At 37.1% G+C, this 22,014-nt stretch overlaps 1 protein-coding gene across 1 annotated transcript in view; it reads right to left on the bottom strand.

Moving 5' to 3' along the window:
• Positions 1 to 5,489, bottom strand: part of LOC150077513 (uncharacterized) — a 135,768-nt gene extending 130,279 nt beyond the window's left edge. The window contains exon 1 of the mRNA XM_090386120.1: positions 5,351 to 5,489. The gene's annotated coding sequence lies outside the window, so the exon portion shown is untranslated. The remainder of the gene's footprint in view (positions 1 to 5,350) is intronic.
• Positions 5,490 to 22,014: the final 16,525 nt, after the last annotated feature.

Below are 22,014 nucleotides of genomic sequence, written 5' to 3' on the forward strand. Positions count from 1 at the left end.
GGTCTCACCTTACCAGTATAATGGAACCTTGCTCTGCTGTCCCATTGACGTAAGAAACAGCAAACGTTTGCAAACCTAGTGCAACCATCTTTCCGATCAACAAATTTTCCAGTTATGTCTTGTGTAATTAATTTTCTTGGAGTAGGGGGAGAGAGATTCCATAGGATAGTTTGTAAGTTTACTACAAAGTAGTAGTGTGCAGGTGGCGCCTCCGTAGCCAGGTGGGAAGGAGCAGCAGTGCGTAGCACACGCTTCTTGATTAGACCGGGGTTCGAGCCCGTCACCACCAAATACGGAGGATACGGAAAGGTCAGGGAATGACCACCGCATATCCCGGAGCAATATGGCCTTAGTTGCTAATGCTCCTAAAAACCAAATAACAAACAAGTAGTGTGCAGTGCAACAGCAGGGATCCAGCCTTCAGCGACATTCTTATGTAAAGTCAATTGATTTGGGAGCGGAATATGGCCTAAGTAGCCCTTGCGCCAGAAAATGTCACAACAACAGGGACAAATACTTGTGACCAAGAAAAATTCATTAAGCCACCAGTATAGTATTGCTATGGAAAATGATATCTCATGTTATTGAGAAAACTGTATTAAATTCTTTTGCCAGCTACGATAATATCCAGATATGGTTATGTTGTGCAAGCAAGTTCCATCCCTTATAATTCCATAACCCAAGGATTCAAATCGACTCTTAAATTGCTGTAAGTCTGAAATCAGGTCATTTAGTCACTTGGGTGATGACCAAATTAGTTTGACTTTTTGATTGTGATAGATATGTCTTCATCATTGCTGACCCCTTCGATTCGATCTTCACAAGAAACAACTTTATGTAAAGTCCATTTTTAAGGGAGGCTAAGCAATTAGTATATCATAAGACAGGCCGCGTTGCGGAAGGCAGATTCGGGTATTGAACCCTAATCTTGCTTTTAGATGAAAAGCCAAAGGACATGACCAAACAAAAGTAACAATTCTCAAAATGGCATTTTTTGTCCTCGCGGTATCATTAGCAGTTCAAATGGCATTGCACAGCTGATGTGTGGGGCCTAAGGTTTATCTCGATTTCCAGTTTGTGGTTAAAACAGATCGTACTCTTGTTCATACACAGAAATTGTTGACGAGTATGTAATTAATACATACTCATGACAAACGAGTTTGTTGACACTACATTTCAGTTCTCTCACAATAATTTTTTCAACTGATTACAAGTTGGATATTAAATATTAATCCATTTCACAAGTAGAATCCAACGAAGTGCTGTGCCTCTTCAGCACTTTGTATTATATCAAACTGGTTAGAACATGTCTTGTCTTGTTGTTAGTTAACAGTTAGGCATCAAAGGTAACCAGTGTCATCTAGAGCCATCGATAACTCTTAATGATTTAAAAATAGATTCAGCTTTTAATATGAAATAATGAAAATTTTCAAAAACGTGGATCGGATATGAATGTTTTGAATTTATTTTCTAATTAGGAAGCAAAAAGTACATTAAAAGGGCTTACTTTATCAGAAAAATATACGTATAAAAAACATATATATTGTCATTTCAAACTGTGAAAGTAACTTCAAAATACATGTACTGTAATTCAGAAAAGTGATTTTCGTTACTCGAGTACGATTTCATAAAAAACGAATGCACAGAAATTACTATTTCAGTGTTGCAAGAGATATTTCAGTTTTAACGATTTCTGAAAATTAATATATACTGTAAATACATAAAGTATTTGAGGCAAAACATATATAGTAATGTGCAAATTAATGGAAACAAGCCAGTTATTTACAGTTATAAGCATTTATTGAACAAATACAATAAAAGTGGAACGTAGTAAACAATATGGCCACCTTTGACTGAAATAAGTTGTTTTATTCTATTTGGCATAGATTTTCACGAATGTTTGACAAATATTTGGCATAGATTTTCACGAATGTTTGACAAATATTTGGCATTTCTGAATGACGAAACTAAACTAAACTTGAATTAAGGATTGAATCATTTTAACTTTTCTTTTTAAGTCTATTTTTCTCAATTTTCATTTAGAGATTGACCACAAATTTTCTATGGGATTAATGTCAGGTGAATTGCTTGTACAATTAAGACATGTAATGTCATTTTTCTGCATGAATCCTTTAACAGCCCTCGACAAATGGCAAGGTGTGAGATCCTGTGACGCTCAATGTGGGATTAATTTGTACAAAAGTTTGCAAACATTTCATACTGTTCATCATTCCATCAACAGGAACGATCTCCCGGGGTCCTTTTGCTGAAAATGACTTTTTACAGGATATTTAACCATCTGTTGAACGTACTTCACAGCAACAGGTTCTCCATCTTGTTTTCGAACGTAACGAGAGCGTCTGCCTTGTAGAACAAAGCGAGTTTTATCAGAAAATATCACTTTCTTTCAGTGTTCCGTTGTCCATCCAGCACGTTGCTTTATCTGATCCAATAATTTTTCTTCATATTCTCTGTTAGAAGCTGTTTCGTCAAAGGGCGACTTGCTTTTCAACCACCTTTCAAGCGTCTGCGACGAATTGTAGAATCATGGACGTGAATTGCAGCATCGGAAATTCTTTTTGAAGATCAAAAAGTTTTCTGTGGATTAATCTTAGATCTTGTTAAAAGGATTGAATCTGTGACTACAGTTTTTCACTTTCTCTCACAAGTTCCTTACCGCTTCTGAGACACCGACCCTGCAAACTAATTAAAGCAATGCTATTCTGTTTAAAATAACAATTTTCTGCGAAGTATTAACATAATTTCCTTCCCACCACATAAACCCAACATTTTCTGCATCACAAGTGCTTTTTTCCATTAAATTGCACGCTACTGTGTACCATATGTCCTATCCGCAATCCATATGGATGTATTTGCCCCGTATAAGAATCAGGGCACATAAAAGTCAAGTAAACCTCGATCAGAGATAAAACAGTTGCTCTTTGGAAATCTATAATTGACGCGTGACAGTTTGATGGATTTACAAATGAGACTTCATTGGAAAGCATTCGATTTATAATGCCTCAAACTTACGACAAAGTCTACTTCCGCTTTTGTTCGTCTATAATGACAGGGAAACGAGCTCTCTCCTTAGGGAGACAACCGAGAGGATCAAACTCTTCGTGAAGAAATTGATATTGATGACAGTGGTCATTACGTCCAATCGATAATTCAGACAAACAAATAACTCCTGCTGTGACGTAAATAATCCTTTCCGTCCTCCATGACAAACTATCGGTGTACTTAAATCCTGTTATGCTCGTATAAGATATGTAAATGGCACATGTATTTAGCGAGTTCGGTGTTTGATGGCTTCCACCGGGAAGAATCAATTCTTTGACACCATAAAAACACCCGATGTAATATTCTATTTGGGAACAGTTGAAATAAAAGCATATCTGTTCGACTTATTTGGATAACGATGTCAAAACTTCAGCTGAGAATTCTTCGTTTAAGGAATTCTGCTGAAATATTTAGTGATTCAAAATTAATACACTTCAGCAACTTTTTTTCAATTCACTGTATACATCAAACTCAGTTTTACAATTGTAGCCAGCGCACTCAAAGAAAGGTGAAAACTCTCCACACTTGTACCATGCTTTCATCGCACGCAGTTAAATATTTAGTACGCTACCTAAACATGCTGAATATCTGCATTTTTTAAAATACGAATACTAAAATATTCATAAGGTATGCAAGCTGCAAAATGGAGTCCAGGATGCATCGAATTACGCATTTTTGCTTACCTTCATCTCAAACTAAAATAAAAATATGAACAATAACGATTTCTTTCTAAGAGAAGATAAACTTTCTTAATCACTACAGCTTCAGCCATTGGAAGGGGCGATAAAGTTGCTCAGAACTCATTTGTAAGTTCTAGACATTGCAAAAGGAATATACAAACAGAACCATGGGTAGTTGCGAATCAACATTCCGCTTCATAACTCCAGCCTCGTGCTTGCGGAGTGAGGGCATATTTTCTATCTTAATTACTTTATAATTAACTAAAACATGGTGATGACTAGAAACAATAGAAGCTGGCTGTCAGGAATGATTAATAATCAGCGCAACAGTACTAATGAGTTTGACGATTCCTTACAATTCCTCACTCCTCCAGTGACTTATAAAGGCAGAAAATGTCACGGTCGTGAGTACGTAATAATTGGTTAGCACAATACAGTAATTAATATAAAGGTTAAATATATAGTCTCGTTGTCCCATACTTTAGCGAAAATTATGGGTGAACCTGTATGTACACATCCATCGAATGCGTGAGATTAAGTAATGTGTATAAGTTAATAAGCATGGTATGTGATTACGCAAATATTATCCTGGACTATTGTTGATTATATGACAAGGTGATCAATTTGAATTTCAAGGATCCCATCTCAACATTTTGGATTAATCAAGAGTTACAATATATGGGTTTGACCACCTGTTTAATTATTATTTGAACTTTAGAAGTATGGTGGAAAATATTAAAGATATAATCGGTATTGTAATAATAATTCAGTACTTGAATGTTGGACGAAGATTTTTAATATTGTATTAATTCATTTAAAACATTAAAGGATATTAACAAAAAGTTTGGAACAACCGGAGAATTACTGCAGAAATTCGTATTTAATGAAATAAATATAAATTTTATAAAAATGAATATAAAATTACAAGTTTCTCCTATTTCTCAGTCTTTTTTTTATTTAGGGAAAAAAATCTAAGTCAGTTTTTGTTCCTAAGTGAAACCTCACTCGCTACAGATTTTTTTTTTTTTTGAAGATTAAGGTTATTAATTCTGATAATTAACTGACAAAAACGAAATTATTGAGCAACATCGATTATTTATTTTTTACTTTTGATCGCTATACCAGCAAACGTATGCACTTTTCTTTATTTGTTAATTGAAGTTTTATTTCATTCTGTAATTCTAAATTATTTATAACAATGTCAACTTTTCGAAATATTCCATATCAGTGTTAGTAATAGTTAAATAAACTCTTTCTGCTTTTACTGAATAAGCGGACAATTTTATAATTATTGGCAATCTGTTAAAAACGTCATATATCAACTTTGATATGCCTTCAATTTTTTTTAAACAGATAATCGAAACCGGAAATCGCTTTTTGAGAGTTTTGAACTGGCATTTCGGGAAGACAGTTTCAACAGAGTATCTTCTGTTATCACTGACCTTCTGCATAATCAGGATTGGATATATTTTTCTTCTGAATAGGGTACCACAAATTCATCACTCGCTGTTTATACTCGAAGTCCAAAAAAACAAAAAGTTCGCTCTTTTCGGATTACAGTTGTTACAAAACTTCAAATAGATGGAGACACTTTTCTAACAGCTTACCTTCTACCAGATGAAGTTCTTTCCAGTTGGGGTGAGAACGGAGGAAGTGGCCAATCGATTAGAGGAACAACAGTTGAACGAAGTTCAGCGTGAAGTGGTGAGAGTCACAACACTGGGAAGCCCTGTCTTTCGGATCTCCTTTATACGTGTAGCGCGACCGGTAAACGATTCTACCACGTTGTACCCACGCGATTGGCTGAACGAAAGTGAGTTGCGCGGGACGCGTGACCACTTAGGTGGTGTAAAGAATTACGGCACGTGACACAATCAAAGTGACGGAGATGATGAAGATGATGCGTGGGTGTTTTGTGGGACTGAGATACGAATAGTTTACCACGAAAATTGACAAGCTATTAGCGTATTTTGTGAGTGCGGTGTGCCCGCGTTGATTCGGTTGCTGAAAGTTCCAAAAAAGTTACTTTTTTTAAAAAAAAGTCTCTCCCGTTCTTTGTTGCTTTCCATTCGGCAATATTGGTTGCTCTGAACAAAGTGATGAAGACTGGAAACTAAGTTGAATGGAAAGTAAACAGCGGTGGCTCCTAATAATAACATATTGTTCTCGATTTGCTTTCAAATGAATGCATTCCTGTTAAGAAATGATGCCCTGATTATACCACGCAACAGTGAATCCTTTTCGTTACTGGCGCTGTTTACTTTAACCGTGATGCTTTCAAAGAGCATTATGATATAAAGGCACACAACCGTGAATATGTGATATAAATATGCAAAAGAGTTTAATTGATTTTAAACTATTCACAAACGTTCTCACGTGCGCTAATTTGAAAACTATCAGTGCTTACTTATGTTGGTATTAGTAAGGTCGAATGATCGAGGAAGCGGATTTGTCAAAAGTCAAATAGAATATTCTTACTGTCCCATCCCTTCAAGGTAACCATCCACTTTTGCTATAAAATTTAGACAAACTCACTGCGTCTACAAGGGAGGCAACTTATTCAATTGTTTTACAACCCACTGCCCATAAGTAAACTTTATGTTCCCCACTATATAGTGGGGATTTCAGGGAATAACAGATGAAAATAACTCATCTGTTATTCCCTAAGATTTTATATTTGGTCCACTGTACTATTTTCATTAATTTTAATCAGTCCTTTTGGCGCTTTGTGTACCTCACTCAGATCTCCCAGTAGATATACAATTTCCAGACGTTGCAGCCCAAGAGTGGGCATCGATTTTCTAGGACGGTCTCCAGTTCTGAATACAATATTCCAATGTTGTCTAACCATCGCCTTGCGAATTTTAACACCTAAGTGCTTTCATCTAGAATCACTTATAGCTACCCTGCTCCTGGCTTATGAGTGATTCCAAGATTTCTATTCTCGAAATGCATTAGAAGCGCTAAACTTTAGATGCCATTTTTTTTGGATCATGTATGCAACCAATCCGTCTTTTTGAAGAATCATAGACAGAATTGGAATACTGTGTCCACATGTGGAGATCTTATTTGAAAAGACATTGAGCTTCTTGGAAGGGTCCAAAGGCGGATAACTCCCATGGTGAAATCGGCAAAAGGGTGCCCATACGAGAACTCTTATGTCGGCTACGCAGCTTGGCAACCAGGCATCTCAGGGGTCGCCTGATTAAGGTTAATAAAATGAATGAAGGCGGAATTTTCACTGTTATAGAGAATTCCAGAACTCGTGGGGATAAATCCAAATGACCGAAGGCAACCTGTTCCAGCGAATCGTTGATCGCTGAAACAGGTTGCCTTCACAAGTAGTTGAGGCTGATAGTTTGATTAGATTCAAAGGTCAACTGAATAGTTACCTGTGTAAGGGGGAGAAAGCAAATAATTTTTATTTTCTTATCTACTCCTTGTTGTTTCATGCTAAACAAACATCATTTATACTGTACCTCTGATATTCAGCTCTTGTTCCTGAAGCCATTACTTTTCCGAACCTCCTTCCTTTTTAATATTATATGGAATGGTTTCCAGAGAAGTGACACTACATCCTGTAATGGGATCAAGCATTAAATGGTCAGTACCAAATGATCCAGAGGAAAGTACGAACTGTGTGGTAATACACGTAGGGTGGTAGAAAATGAAAAGGACCTGAAAGTGATTGTGCATTTAGATATGAAGTTTTCTGAGCAAGGCAGACAGGCTGCCAGAGCAGGTCATGGGGTATTGTCAATAATATACAGGAATTTTTCTAGCAGGGAAGAGGAGGTAATTATCCCTTTGTATAAGGCATTGGTCAGGCCACGCCTTGAGTACTGCGTACATGTCTGGAGGCCTCATTTTAGGAAGGATGTAGAGTTGCTTGAGCGTGTACAGAGATGGGTAACGAGATTAGTGAGGGGAACGAAGGGGTCCTCTTACCAAGAAAGGCTTAAATTCTAAAAGTTGCAGCTGTTGAAGACTAGGCACCTGCGTGGTGATCTGATTGAGGTGTAAAAGGCTTTGAATGGATTGGGCACGCTGAATTCTGTTGGGATTCTTCCTCTTGCGCAGATTACGAAGCTGAGAGAATATAAATTCAAATTAAGAAAAGACAGATGTAGAATAGATGTGCGGAAATTTGCCTTTAGCCAGCGGGGTGGTTAATTGTTGGAACAAACTTCCATCTGTCGTTGTGGAAGATGATAGCCTAAATAAATTCAATAGGGAACTGGACAAACTTTTAGAGGGAATGGTTGTGTGTGTGTTTTTTTTTTTTTTTTTGGCTGATGCTACATAAGCTCATACGCTTGCTTTCTTGCATCACATCCCTCTATTACTACTACTACAGTGATACTTCCTGATAAAATATAGACTAGAAAAGAAATATAAAACAGATTCTAAGAGGAAATGTAACATTTCAAATGCCCATTGGGTAAAATATAATTCATTTAACTCATTAGATGAACAAATTTATCAAAATACAATCAGAAAATACTGCTATATTTTAACCACGCGTTATATGATTTACATATTAATCCATGGCATAACGAAGCATACAATTCCTCCAAAAAAGGAAGGAATCGATTTAATACCACCTGGTGAATTACAAGGAAAATAAGAGAAAAGGCAGCGTAATTTCAAAATGCAATCAAAACAAGTCTCTCGGATTCGAGTTCTTGACGTATACAGTTATTCAGGCGTTTCAAAGATATCAGTAAATTTTATGCTATTAGGTCATCGGGAAAGACAAGTGATCTTTACCATTTTCAGAAATGCTTTAGTGCTGGGGCACGTTTATTGGGAGCCACAATTGAGAAAACAAAGCAACTCACTAGTGTGTGTCGAAAGCACCCATCTCAGAAGTATAAAATGAGTCGAAGACGAAAGGAGAATGCAGCTCAAAAAAAGAAGTGTGGCAAAAAGTCAGTAGTCCAAGAACGATACTATATGAATTTAAAGCGAAATTTGCGTCAGAATAGAAGGTCCAGTTTGTAGCAAATGACAGAAAATTTCAATCTAGGCAAGGAAAGATCCAGTTCTAATCGAGATATGCAGCCAGACTTGTAGAATCTGGAATTCGGTAGTCGTGTACCAATACGAAACCACTCTAAAAAAAATTGGAAGATTTGACTGGAGTGCTGCCCCAATGTCAAGACTGGACTGTGGAACAGTGGCAAAAGATTATATGATCTGCCGAGTCTCGATTAACACCTTTTTTGAACCAATGGTAGGATGAAATGTGGCGTAAACTTCATGAAGCCATACATCCAGACTGTCTCGTTGTCCGCCGCTCAAGCGAGTGGTACAATGGTGTAGGTCATATTCGGTTGATACATACTAGGTCTGCTTATACCATTAGCTTATACCTCCGCTGAATATCTTTCTACAGCGATAAAATTGAACCAATTTTATCGTGCAGTGTTTTATTTTTACATGGATTGCGATGGATTCTTTCAACATGACGATTCACAACGTAAACGTATATCTGAATGGCTCGAGGGACATTGACAAGATTTTTAATATCTACTCTAGCCATATCATTCTCCAGATCAAAATCCATTTCATAATGGCGAGGATGTTTTGGATAGAGATTTATCTTCGTAGTTTTCTCTTGACCACAATGCAGCAGTCGACAAATATCTCGAGGAAGAATCGTAAACTCTGGAGCAAGACTCCCTCAGATACCAATGGCACGACGTGTTTGGGCTGTAATTCTGGAAAAAATAAAGAAGAAGAAGAAAAAAAATGTCAATGTTTTGTCCAATGAGTGTCTGAATATCCATAGCCCGAACTGCGATGAAAATATTCAATGTGATTGTGATTCAACTGATTCCCGCGGGCCTGCTGCTGCTACCTACCTTCAACATCCTGAAATTCAGCACCTAACTTGATTCAGAGATGAATCGGTAGTCAAATCATTGTTCTTATAACGCCAATGAAAATTGAACGAATCTGAAATTTACCTTTTGCCTGCAAAACAAACAAATCGATGACAGAATACACGAAATTTCTAGATATAATAACGCCACATGCCCTTCGTTACTTGGGCGAAAATTCTGAACAATGTAACTGACACAGAATCTTACTTTAGATACTTATTTTGGAAAGTTTTTTTTCCACCTAGAACCGCATTCCTTCTGGCTGTGTTGAAATATCGATTTTAGAAAGGATTCTTTAAGTAATCCAGTTGAATGATTATTTTAATTTTCTTATCCCATCAAGATGCAAAATACTATCAAATATTTTAATGGGTTCAGTTTATCTATTCATGCTTTCATTAACTTTCGAAATGATTTTTTTAACAAAACGTTTTTCTCGTGTATATTGAAATATCTTGAATAAACCTCGACTACGTTTGAAGAAGCTTATTCAGGTAGGACTGATTTAATGCCTCTAGCTATCAGTCGTGACAACCTTCCGAATGTTCTATTGCACTAGTAAGCAGGGTTTTCTCCTCGCCTCTTCAATAAATGTTTGTGATGAAGGCTATAAACTGGGTGAAAACAAGGCACTACCTTAAATTGGCACTACCTGCTGTAAGAATATTAAACTTTATAGTAAATGATGATTTGATTTCGCAATAAATGTGTTTGAACAGATAGCTGTATTAAAAGATATTTGAGAATGAGTGTTATAAATGTTAAGAATTAGTATAATCCTGAATTCACATCTCTCCACTCCTGTGGAAGATGCCTTAAAGAAGTGTCATCAAAAATACCCCTGTTACAGGAACAAGATCACATACCACACCAAGGATTATGCAGACATTAAACTCAATTCCTGATAGAAACAATCTTGCAAAGTCAAATGAGTTTTTTGACTTTTGGTTTCTTGCTGAACTGTGGTTTCCTACTAAGCAGTGGTTTAGTAGGAAACCATTGGCATAGCATAACAAACATGCTGTGTCCACTAGGAAGACACCATCTGTGCGGTAGCACGGTGGTTATAATCACCATCTTCCCCACTCCTAGTGGAAAAAAGGCCAAGTTGTATCCCATCAATAACGCTTGGGACTTTTATGGGCTTTTTTCGCTCCTAGCTGAATTAGTCGGTCTCAGGCGTGGATGGCATGGTTTCCCCACGGAAACTCTGGTTTTTCGCCCAGTATAGGCAAACCGACAAGAAGACACGCGCAATTTTAATTCCCTTAAATCTCACGATGTTGAGAAGCGAATTCCACGTAGCCTAACTGACTTCTCCTTCAAAAGTACCTAAGAATTGAGTATTTGAAGACGAAATGCACAAGGCATAATCCTTATTGGTTTTGGTAATTAACTGTATAATGTCAGTGTAGATGCACCATAGTTAACCCATCAATTTGCACTAATGTAAATTTATGGGTTAACTATGGTGTATCTACACCGATATTATATAATTAGCATTGAGATAAACGCCTAAACATATTATATTGTTAATATTTTAATTATCATTGTATTAAAAATGATCTTATTCTAACGTGTACTAATATTTATAAGCTACACTTTTTTTGTAATTTTTACAGTTTGTTACTCGCTATTTACTGTATTTCATTCGTATGTATTGCTAAAAAACACATTTCAGGGCAGTCATTTTACTTTACCGGAAGTATGTTGGATTATATGATCGACTTGTCTATGATATTTGTGATCCAAGTGGATCGGTGAATGTCATGAAAATTGGATATTAGGTCAAAATATCGTTTTAGATTTTTGGTTTAATTACTCAGTAAATTACCCAGTTCCCTCATGTTTAAGGTGTAGCAATAAAAAAGATCACCGGTTCAATTGCTGCTGTACTTATAGCATGCTGATTTAAAATTTCAATTAATTATTTGCGCAAACGGAACAATTGTTTAATTTTTTATTGAAAAATCAATTCATTAAATTGTGGATAAATCATTAATCGAGATCCTGGTTAAGACTTTTTGAGTGGTATTTGATTTATTCTTTGTAGAAGCAATACTTGGGGCAAATATTGTGAAAAACACATGTAATGAAGAAAGTTTTAATAAACTATAATAGATTGTAGGGTTGGTTAGCTGTTTCTTTGAGATGAGAAGAGTGAATCCACGAGACGAAAAATATGTGCTGTTGTTGATGGGGTTTTAAGTGCAATGGCTGCTTAAGCCATATTGCACATATGAAAGTGGTTAATACTGCCTGCGTTGATTGATTTAGAAGCAGTTAAAAGCGGCGATATAATCCTATTAGTTTTAGGAAGGAGAAGAATTCTGTGAGATTTGATTATGATGTGGCTAAGCGACAAAGGTTACTTTTAAACTTGCCAGAGAACTGAATGACACTAATCGAGCATTATTATATAGAAGACATTCCAGAAGTATGTGTTTGACTGTGAGTGGTGTATGAAAGTGATTACACTGAGGCAGGTCATTCCCTGACGAAAGGAACAGATGGGTTAAATGAGTATGGCCGATTCTGGGTAATGAGGCTGGAAGCCCATAATTTTGGTACAGGTTTAATTTAAAGTAGTTTGTTATGAATTTACGCTTGCCATTGAAGAGTCCATCGACCTTTACATATACTGTACTTCGTATATTCATTTTATAATCTGTGAACGGTACTAGGGAATTCGTTGGAGCTGAGCTGGATGGATGTTTGGCAGCATCCATCATCCGTAATTTTATTTCCTGGTATTCTAGTATGGCCTGGGATCCAGCAGAAGATAACGTTTTGCTGCTCTCTGAGACGTATGAACGGCGGTGATCTGATGAGCTTTAATAACGGGTGAGTGGTGGGGAATTGTTTTGCATGGCTAATACGGTCAAATGATCTTGCATGGCTAATAACTTTGCGAGTCTGTGTATATTAAGCTCTTTTGAATTGACATATGGAAAATATTTCTAAAGCAAGCTTTATTGCATATAATTCAGTCGTGTAACTACTACATTCTGTTGGAAGAGATAGAGAAATGGCAGTATCGGGGAATACCGCTGCTGCACTCGATCAAAATATGTGCATTCCCATCACTAAAAACTGGCTAACCCGGCTGGGCCAAAAAAAAATCCGCGAAGGTTCCGTTTTTCCAGATGGGAAGTATTTCTGAACCTCGGTCGGCGACAGGAATCGGACCCAGTTAATTTTCATGGAGTGTATTAAAACAGCGATACTGTTCATTGTGCAACCTTCGAAGGCTTATAATGATTCAACTTTGGAATGGTGTATTGCATTATAATGCAGAGCGTGCATCACAGAACATGTTGAAATGTATATTCTGTTTGTGGCTGTTTATCTGTTTCTGGAAATGATTTAAATCCTAAATCCTAATAGTGTCTGTCATGGGGAATTTCTCAATGAAGAACCAAAAGGGAAAAAAATATTCCGCATAAAAAAAAAGATATGATTTGTACTTGAAAGTAAAATTGGAAAAAAGGGCAAAATGTATTTGCATATTTTTTGCCATCCCCTTGCAAAAAAACTCTAGGAGGTGGCTAAATAGCATTCAGGAATCTTAAATTTGCTGAACCTGCTATTGGGAGAGTACAGAAATCATCTAACAAGCTGTCGTTTTATAAACAAAACTGTCTGAAGTTTCTTCTGAAAAATCAATAGTTTTCCTAACCTTCCGTCAGCAACAAGTCTGTGCTTCAGCGAAAGTCTTTCTGCACCTGAGAGGGTAACACCACAGCTCGTAGAAGGCGCAATTGTAAATAAGTTAATAAATGTCGAAGAAAAAGTGAATGTAGACTGTGACTTTCAATATTTGTCAAATGAGCTTCATCAGATTACTCAACTGCAAGTCCTCATTAGATTTATGTACAAAGCGATCAGTACTGCTTGGTTTTAAATTCTGATAACGGTTTCCTCCAGTAGGAAGAAAGATTTAATATTTTTCTCTTCTGACTGGAAATTCATATTATTTCAGCATTCTCAGTGAACGAAGGTAGAGAATTCTTTGGTCCCCACCATTATAATAGTTTTAATGGGAACCAGAAACATGGTGTTTAGCTACTGCTTTTGTATTGCTCAAATGCAAACGTGTCATTGTTTTAGCTGAAATAAATATAATCTAATGATACAAATCCTGTGTAAGATTGCCAACAGTTCTTAGCACAATCTTTATACAAGAAGAATTCTTATGGATTTCGACACTCTCTTGGCACTTTTCTTTCCTTTCCTTTTCTTTTTACTTAAAGTTTTCTCTCTATAGATTTGTGCTTTAGAAACACAATCTTGAGCCAATTTTAAGGTTTGGTACTCCACACGTATTTCATAAGTTTCTTTGGTAACATTTAAACATTTTTCTATCTGCTGTTCGTTTTGAACACGTCTTGCGAGAACATTCATCTTGACTATATTAGCTTCTGAAGGAAATATTTTCTTGAGCAAGCCCTGAGTTATATTAATAAATAGAATTTTGTTAGAGGAAAATGTCTACGATATTTTATTGAAATTCGCATAATAATAAAACAAAAAATGTTATGCAAAGTAACCCAACCCCAGAAATTTTATTCTCTCCTATAAAGTTAAGTTAAATGGTTTATTTGATATTTTATTTACTTGTAAATCTTTTCGGCGTCTTGATGCTTTATTGCAGACTGTAATCTTTATCATAACTGTGCCGAAATATTCAGCAACTTTTAGCACGCAGTTGTGGAAATTTAAGTGAAGATAAAACAAAGGAATATTACTATAATCATTTCTCTAAAACACCAGATTTATATTAATAAAGACTGAAATCGAACTGTTCCTCGAAGTCGGGGAATCTAATTTTAGAATAAACACTAATTTTTTTAGATAAAATTATATTGTCAAATCAAGAAGAGACAAATTTATCATACTTTAAAAGATTTCTATTTAAATTTCATAATTAATTTGAGATTTAAAATAACGAAACCAGGTAGCAAACACACAATAATTTATTTTCTTGAAGTATTACTCTCTCTGTGACATATATTATCCATTCTCCTCTCAGAAAAGGCAAGCGATAAGGTATTTAAACATTACGCCATCGTAATCAAATTGACAAAGTTCCTACCCATCGGGAAGAGAATTCTTATTCTTATTTTCTCCACGGTTGTTAGTTTAAATCTTTTGAATGCAACCTTCACGTTATGAAGAGAAAGATATTACTTTTTCAAGAGAGAGAGGAATAATAAAGTAATTACTTTAGATTACTTTACCTTTAAGGGCAATGTTTGCATTCAGGTCTTAAGTGAAAGGAAGGGAGATGTACATATAAAAATGTTGGACTCCCTGTGGCGTTCTTTTCTTTAAAGTTCTGCCACCAATGATGATTTTTTGGCCATATAATCATGCCAATTTTCATTTAAATGTCGATTAACACTTCCAGTCTGAAGTCTTATTAGAATTAAGAAACTTAACTTTATGAATTTGCGGAAATGCAAATAGATGATTGCTGATATTATATAAATTGAAAACTAAGTTGGTTTCTATAACTCCTGAAATGCATTTCTATGTATTACACTACAACAAAGTAAACTCATTTTAGCTAAACCTTCTTTCTGTTATGGATAGAAGGCTAGCTTGCTATCTCAGTGTCGAGAATGAACTTCCACTTGCTGAAAACTCCCAAGACCACTTTCAATTTTGTAAAATGGTCATTAACCATAAATCTGTTGAATTTCATCGCATGTCTTGTGTTCATTTGTTGATATTTACACAACAATATCAGGACAAAGCGATAGAAGGAATCTCAGCCATTCCTTACAACCAAGTCTTTGTTTTCTTTGAACTGCGGTATTTGGTTCAAGATGCAAATGTTGTGCATAATACATCTTAAGTTTTGGATTTATTTGTATATCTAGAGCATCTAGGTTAAAATGCGTCCTGCACAGCCCTTTTTTTGCTGTTAATTCTTCGTTTTCATACGATTATATTAATTCATCGCGAAATGATAATCTGAATAAGTTCTAACACATTCCAGTGAATGACTTGTGGGTTCAAATCATCTATTCTCTGACCAACGTTTTCCCTCAAAACGTAGTGGCAAAACAGCTATCATGAAATAAAAAAAGTAACTATATTTAACCATTTTGTAATTGCATTCGCATCAAGTAATCTGCATTTTTTCTACAATTCGAGTAAACATGTGAGAAGTACCTGATACCATCATTAACCCGGTTCTGTCGAAGAGTGGCGAAGCAGCGAAATACTTCTTTGGAGCTAGAAAACTCGAACAACAGTCCAATGAATGTAGCCACTTAATTTCTTTCCATCTAAAACCCTTCTGGACAAAATCCTGGAATGTAAAATCGATGCTAATTCCTATAACTGGAAAGGCATCATTTCCCCTCGAAGCTGCTTGGAGGAAAATGATGCCATTTCATCATAATGCCATCTGTATGCCACCACTTGGAACACAATTTGTACTCAAAAATACGAAGGTGGCGCTATACTTTCCTTAAGGCAACGCCTTTCAACTTGCAAGGTGTAATGTGATTTGTTAATGAGAGTGCGATAGTAATGGAAAATATTTGAGGACCTCCTCTTCCCCAGACATGAATCATTGTGACTTTGATTTTTATCCCAAAAAAGGAGGATGCATTTACTGGGAAGTAAATGCTTTCGGCCAATACTAGCCATACTGCTAGCAGTAGATCACTCCTTCACCACTCTTTAAGAAAGCTTGTCTACTAATGGTATCAAAAATCTTCCATACGTTTAGGATCGTTTTTGAATAGGTGATTGAAGATTCCTTTGAGGATATGTAACCGTCAAATAATTGTAAGACACCTAAATAGTCTTTGGTTTCGAAGAACAAGTTGACGTGCGTGCATCCACAAACACATCGGAGTCTCACTAACGTCTTCGTTAATATTCATCCTTTAGAATCCCCAGTACTCTGATATGAATCCATGGTAGGATTAGAAGATAACAATGGCTGTCTTGTGCAATAAAACTAATCAACAGCTACCCGACAAGTTAATTTAAAATAAAATAGAATTAATCCAATTAACCAAAACCTGGGTAAATTTAAATATGCATAGAATAACATTTTCCGACAACTGTCCATTTCTTCAGTTCTGCACTTCGCAAAGTTAAGAAGTTAAACGCCGTTGGGTCTGATCGATTCTGTGTGGCTGTTGATCTGAAACGCTCTTTCTTTCCTCTTAGAGGATTTTTTCCTTTTTAATGGGTCTTTAGAATGTAGAATCACAAGTAATGTCTCAGCTACTTAAATGAAATAAATAGTAATCGACTGTTATATTACCACTTAGGTTCTCGGTGGAAGAAAAGAGGAACAATAAAATACTCCTGTGCACTTATTGTACATAACGTTAACAGAAACGGCAGTTTCTGGCGTTTTATTTCGCGTTTGAAGGAAAGTATCGTGATGAAGGCAATTGAAACTGAAGGAAATGGAGTAATAAATATGTGATGCCTATGTAGATTTGGGTCGTCTGACTTCTGTCTGTGGATTCTTTAAGAAATAAAAACAAGATGGTGTTTGCTTAAAAAATGGTGCAACATTTATTATTCATTCGAAGGCATTAAACTGTTACATTTATTTAACCTTCTGTAAGTGACGATTCAACATAGACTGTAGTCCTCCAGAATTTAGTGTTCGTAAACTACAATGTATTATAGGTCGTTCTATAGCTATAGGAGGAAAAAACTACTTTTGTTTTGAGCTCGACTAACTAATGTTTCCCCTCCCTTGTGAAAAAAACCCTTAAAGGAATTCTTCAGGTCCCTGACTGGAATCAAACCATTTGAAGGAATTTACATCCACTGAACTAAAACAACAGAAGCATAATTATTACGAAAGGAAGAAAGAAAATCCATTGATACAATGGACATGGGCTCTATTGACAAAAGGACATACGTTCGTATGTCCTTTTCAGTGTATAAACTTGTGTATATACGCTGCCTTACCATTAATAACCGGACACCCTCCATTCATAGTTGCCCAGGTTCTACACAAGCACCTCCTGCTAAACACTCGTATATGTGACATTTCAACAGCACAGGAGATCCCTAGGTTGACAATTGGTCGTGTGATCTGCAAATGGAAGCACATCGATGCTGAAACTCTCACGAAGCGAACCGGAGGAATTGCGAAGCTGACGGAAAATGACAGGAGAAAAAATCTCCTGCAAAAAATCGTCCGCTCAGCACGCAAGTGGACGTTGCCGCATCACACACACGCCCACCTTGAAATGATTGGGACAGATTTCAACACCAGTACAGTGTACAAGACCCTGCATTAAATGAGTTACCTTAGTCCACAAACCACTGATTACTACGAATAATGTTAGACGGTCTAGCTTCGTGTAAAGAGCTCCGGTCTTGGACCGTCGATAAATGGAAACGTGCCTTTGGAGTGACGAGTAACAGTACATCGTCTAACACCCTGGCAGTCATGGCTGGGTGTTGTGAATGCTTGCTGAAAAACTACCTGCCGGATTGTATCGTCCCGATAATGAAGTGTGTTAATCTGGGCTATTTTTTTACGGTTTAGCCTGAGAGCATTGGTTGTTTTCAAGGATAGACATTGAAGTCTATCTAGACATCGAGGACAATAAAGTATTATTTATACTGTGGTAGCACATCGGGGAACGCGCTTACCTGTATCAACAGAACGATACTCCATTGGCGATGTGACGGACTGGTTTGAGGACATGAGATGTCAAAAATTTGGACAGGCTAGCCGAGAGGGTCTTTCAATCCTGGAGAAAAATATCGTAGGACATACAGTAGCGGACAACAAAACTGCGTCACTTGTGAATTTTGCAAATAATGTGTTTTGCGCTGCATTGTGGGTTGCAGAAATGTTCGAAATGAATTTGTTAGAGGGGTTAGATCTCTGCGAATGAAATCCAATAAAAAGACTCCACCTTAATATACCTAATTGCCATAAATATCTTCCCAAAGGGTAAAATGCCTAATTAATGGAAATATGAGAAATCATGCAAATGGCAAACATCCCACCCAAACACATTTCATTGCATTTACGTGTACAAACTGAAATGACAAGTTAAAGAAATAGTATTATGTACTGTAAATCAGCAAAATAAGTCCTCAATATTTTGTTGTTCTTCGATATTTTGTTCCTCGAGCTGCAATTACAGCCATGCAACGATCTGGTATAGAGTTAATCGACTCCTGGATATATACGGTTGCCCAATTTCGTGGTACCACACCCTTACAAAGCAGTTGAATCTTACTTGTTGGCTTTTTCTGACCAATTTTAGACGACAAACCCCTAGCGATTTTGCTGTTATGAGCATTGCATCAGGCATACAAGTGAAATTTACTTATTTTCGCTGGTTGCAATAAAGATATTATATAGACTGTTGCCGGGCCAGTCCAGCACTGATGCCAGCATTTCTGAGATATGGCTGCACCTTAAGGGAGAAAAACGAGGGAAAACATTGGTGTAAGTATGTTTTAAGCCTTGTGAGACAAGAATACAAACTCATCATTACATTTAAATAGCATAAATCTTACCAATTTTTCTGTGTGGAAAAGTGCTGAATCCTGTTGAAAAATGCAGTTTTGGACGTTTGTGTGGTGATCCCTAATAATGGGTTTCAGACACTCCTCCAAGATTGCAGTGTAGGTTTCTACATTCACCGTCCGTTAATAAACTTAATTCACCCCACCCCTTTGCTTGTTATGCATCCCCAGACCATCTGACCGGCGTGAAACCTTTTTCAGTCGGTGTTATGCAGTCAGGATGGTATGTCCGATTTTCGTCTTCTGACCTGCTGCTTCCCATCCGAGCCATGCAGGTTGAATTTCGATTCGTCAGAAAAGATGACGGTATCCCATTGCTCTTTTGTCCATGAAACATGCGTTTTAGCCCAAGCAAGTCGCTTCTTCCTCACTTTTTTGGGTCAACAAAGGCTTCTGCTTGGGCCGATAGGCATGCAGCCCACATTTCGAAAGAGGCGCCTCCGTAGCCAGGTGGGAAGGAGCAGCAGTGCGTAGCACACGCTTCTTGATTAGACCGGGGTTCGAGCCCGTCACCACCAAATACGGAGGATGCGGAAAGGTCAGGGAATGACCACCGCATATCCCGGAGCAATATGGCCTTAGTTGCTAATGCTCCTAAAAACCAAATAACAACATTTCGAAAGCCGTTTTTGGATAGCTCATGCACTTGTTTCAACACCAGAGGCCATCTCAAAGTCCAGTTTTAGACCAGGAGCACTAGCATAGCCGTTTCAGATATCGATCTTGGGAAAGCGTAGTCACTCTCTTACGGCCTGATCCAGGTCTTCTCTTCACATCACCGTTTCACGCTTTAATTTCAGCACCCGGGATACTGTTGACTGGTGGCAGGCTATTTTATTAGCGATAGCACGCGTAGAAAGCCTTTCATGGGACAGAGCAACAGCTACACTTTTTTTTCTTGGTGTCAATTGAACATATGGAGCCATGCTTACACCTCCGCAAAACAGGATACAAATGCGCGTGTATACCCTTCCAACGCCGTATTTATAGAAACCGCTGATGCAATGCCTTGCAATTACTGTCTGACGCAATACCTTTGCTTTGCGACAAACAAAATAACTGTAATCAAACAATATCTTATACGTTTCATTACAAATATTACTTTTTTTAAGGTGATGCAGTTTTTTTATCCGCCACTGTATGTTGACTCTGCAGTATCTTCATAAAAAATAAAATTACCACTTGATAAACATATTTCGTGGAAAGAAAGGTAAAAAATCCGAAATTGGAAATGCAAGTTGATCAAGGTACAAAAGTTCCTCGCGTCTTTGAACCCGAGCCTTCTCTCCCAGGTCTGGTAAGGACGGCGATTATAACCAATGAACAACCGCGCAAACTCCTCAAAATGTACCGCACATTTTTTTTTTTCTTGAAAAAATCTCAGGTAGATATTGAAAAGAACTTTGCCAAGCCTGATCGTGTCAATGAATGATTTGCCTCGCAGATAATGCTAAAATAATATCATAAGAAACATACATGTGAAGAAAGAATGTTTGTATCCCAAGATATTTCTTTAAAAAATCATTGGATGAACATTTTTTCGAGAGGACAAATGCAAGGATAAACCATATCCTTGCTTGCATATCTACGAGCCAAAATACCACTGTAGTAAAACCAGAGCGGATTCAATTTGAATAATAAAATATGTATGTGTTCATTTTAATTTGAATCTGAGGAAAATATGTTGAAAAGACTATCGCAACAGAATGGAATATGTCCTTATAATTAAGTAAGAATTATTATCCATTAATTATGAATAATTCAGAATTCAACAGGACATTAAAGCAGTCCAAAATAGAGTGTGGAAAATTCTAAATAAATTTCTATGCATCAATATAAGTGTTAACAGGTTTGCGCATATTAAGAGCAATCCTGTTAGCGCATATTAATTATCGAATGCACAACAAGTAGAAGATGCAAAGGCCGAAATATAACAATCATCAGCGTATGGGGACAAATAAGAAACAGAGATGAAGAGTGGGAATGAGTTAATTAGTACATACACGTACGTTGAAACAAATAATGTGAGGCGAGATGGGACTCAGTCGTAAAGTCGGATTTTCAGGAAGAGTACCCAGAAGTATTCGTCGAAGCTAATATAACAAAAATCCAGTTCGAAGATCATGCTAGTGAATATTTTTTTTTCTTCAGAGAAGATTAGTCTTCAAGGTTCGAAGATCTGTTTTCGATACCTCTGCGTACTTACGGTACCGCTATCGAAAACGTGAATAGTGACGCGGTCGTTGATCATTACTCCGTTCCACGGGAGATCACCGCCTCCATTGTAAGTGTCACTTTTTTCTCTGATGTTGGAGGGATGGTACCGCATTCTTTGTTGTTTCCAGATGAAATAGTCTATAATCTGTTTTAACATAAGGCTAACATAGGACTCATCAGAGAAAATACAAACCACTGACTTCCATGCGTAGAGTCCATTTGAATTGAGCCTTCTTAACAGTCCTTTTGGAAATGTTTTCACCTGTTCCCGCAGCAACCTCAAGAGACAGTTGATGGCAGGACATTGTAGGGTTCTGTTTTGCTGTTAGAGCTAGACAGCGGTCTATTCTGGTTGACGTCGTCTTTCAGCGACCTTGGCCAGCTTTTCTTATAACGGTCCCGTCTCCAACTGCTTACACATTTAGCCAACGTGCCACCTCAGCGTGCTAATGCCAAAACAGGGAGGAGCGGATCTATGCTCAAGCGGATGCCTTCTGTCTCTCTGACCAAATTAACCATCTTGCGCAATTTCCCAGGCATAACCACAAATGGCTTGCGCTCAAAGTGTTTTGACTGTGAAAACACAAGGTAACAAAACTCCATGCGAGGAGCCTACTATGTCGGTT

This window comes from Mastigoproctus giganteus, chromosome 12, assembly GCF_048544385.1.
Source record: "Mastigoproctus giganteus isolate SK-2022 chromosome 12, ASM4854438v1, whole genome shotgun sequence".
Classification (NCBI taxonomy): domain Eukaryota; kingdom Metazoa; phylum Arthropoda; class Arachnida; order Uropygi; family Thelyphonidae; genus Mastigoproctus; species Mastigoproctus giganteus.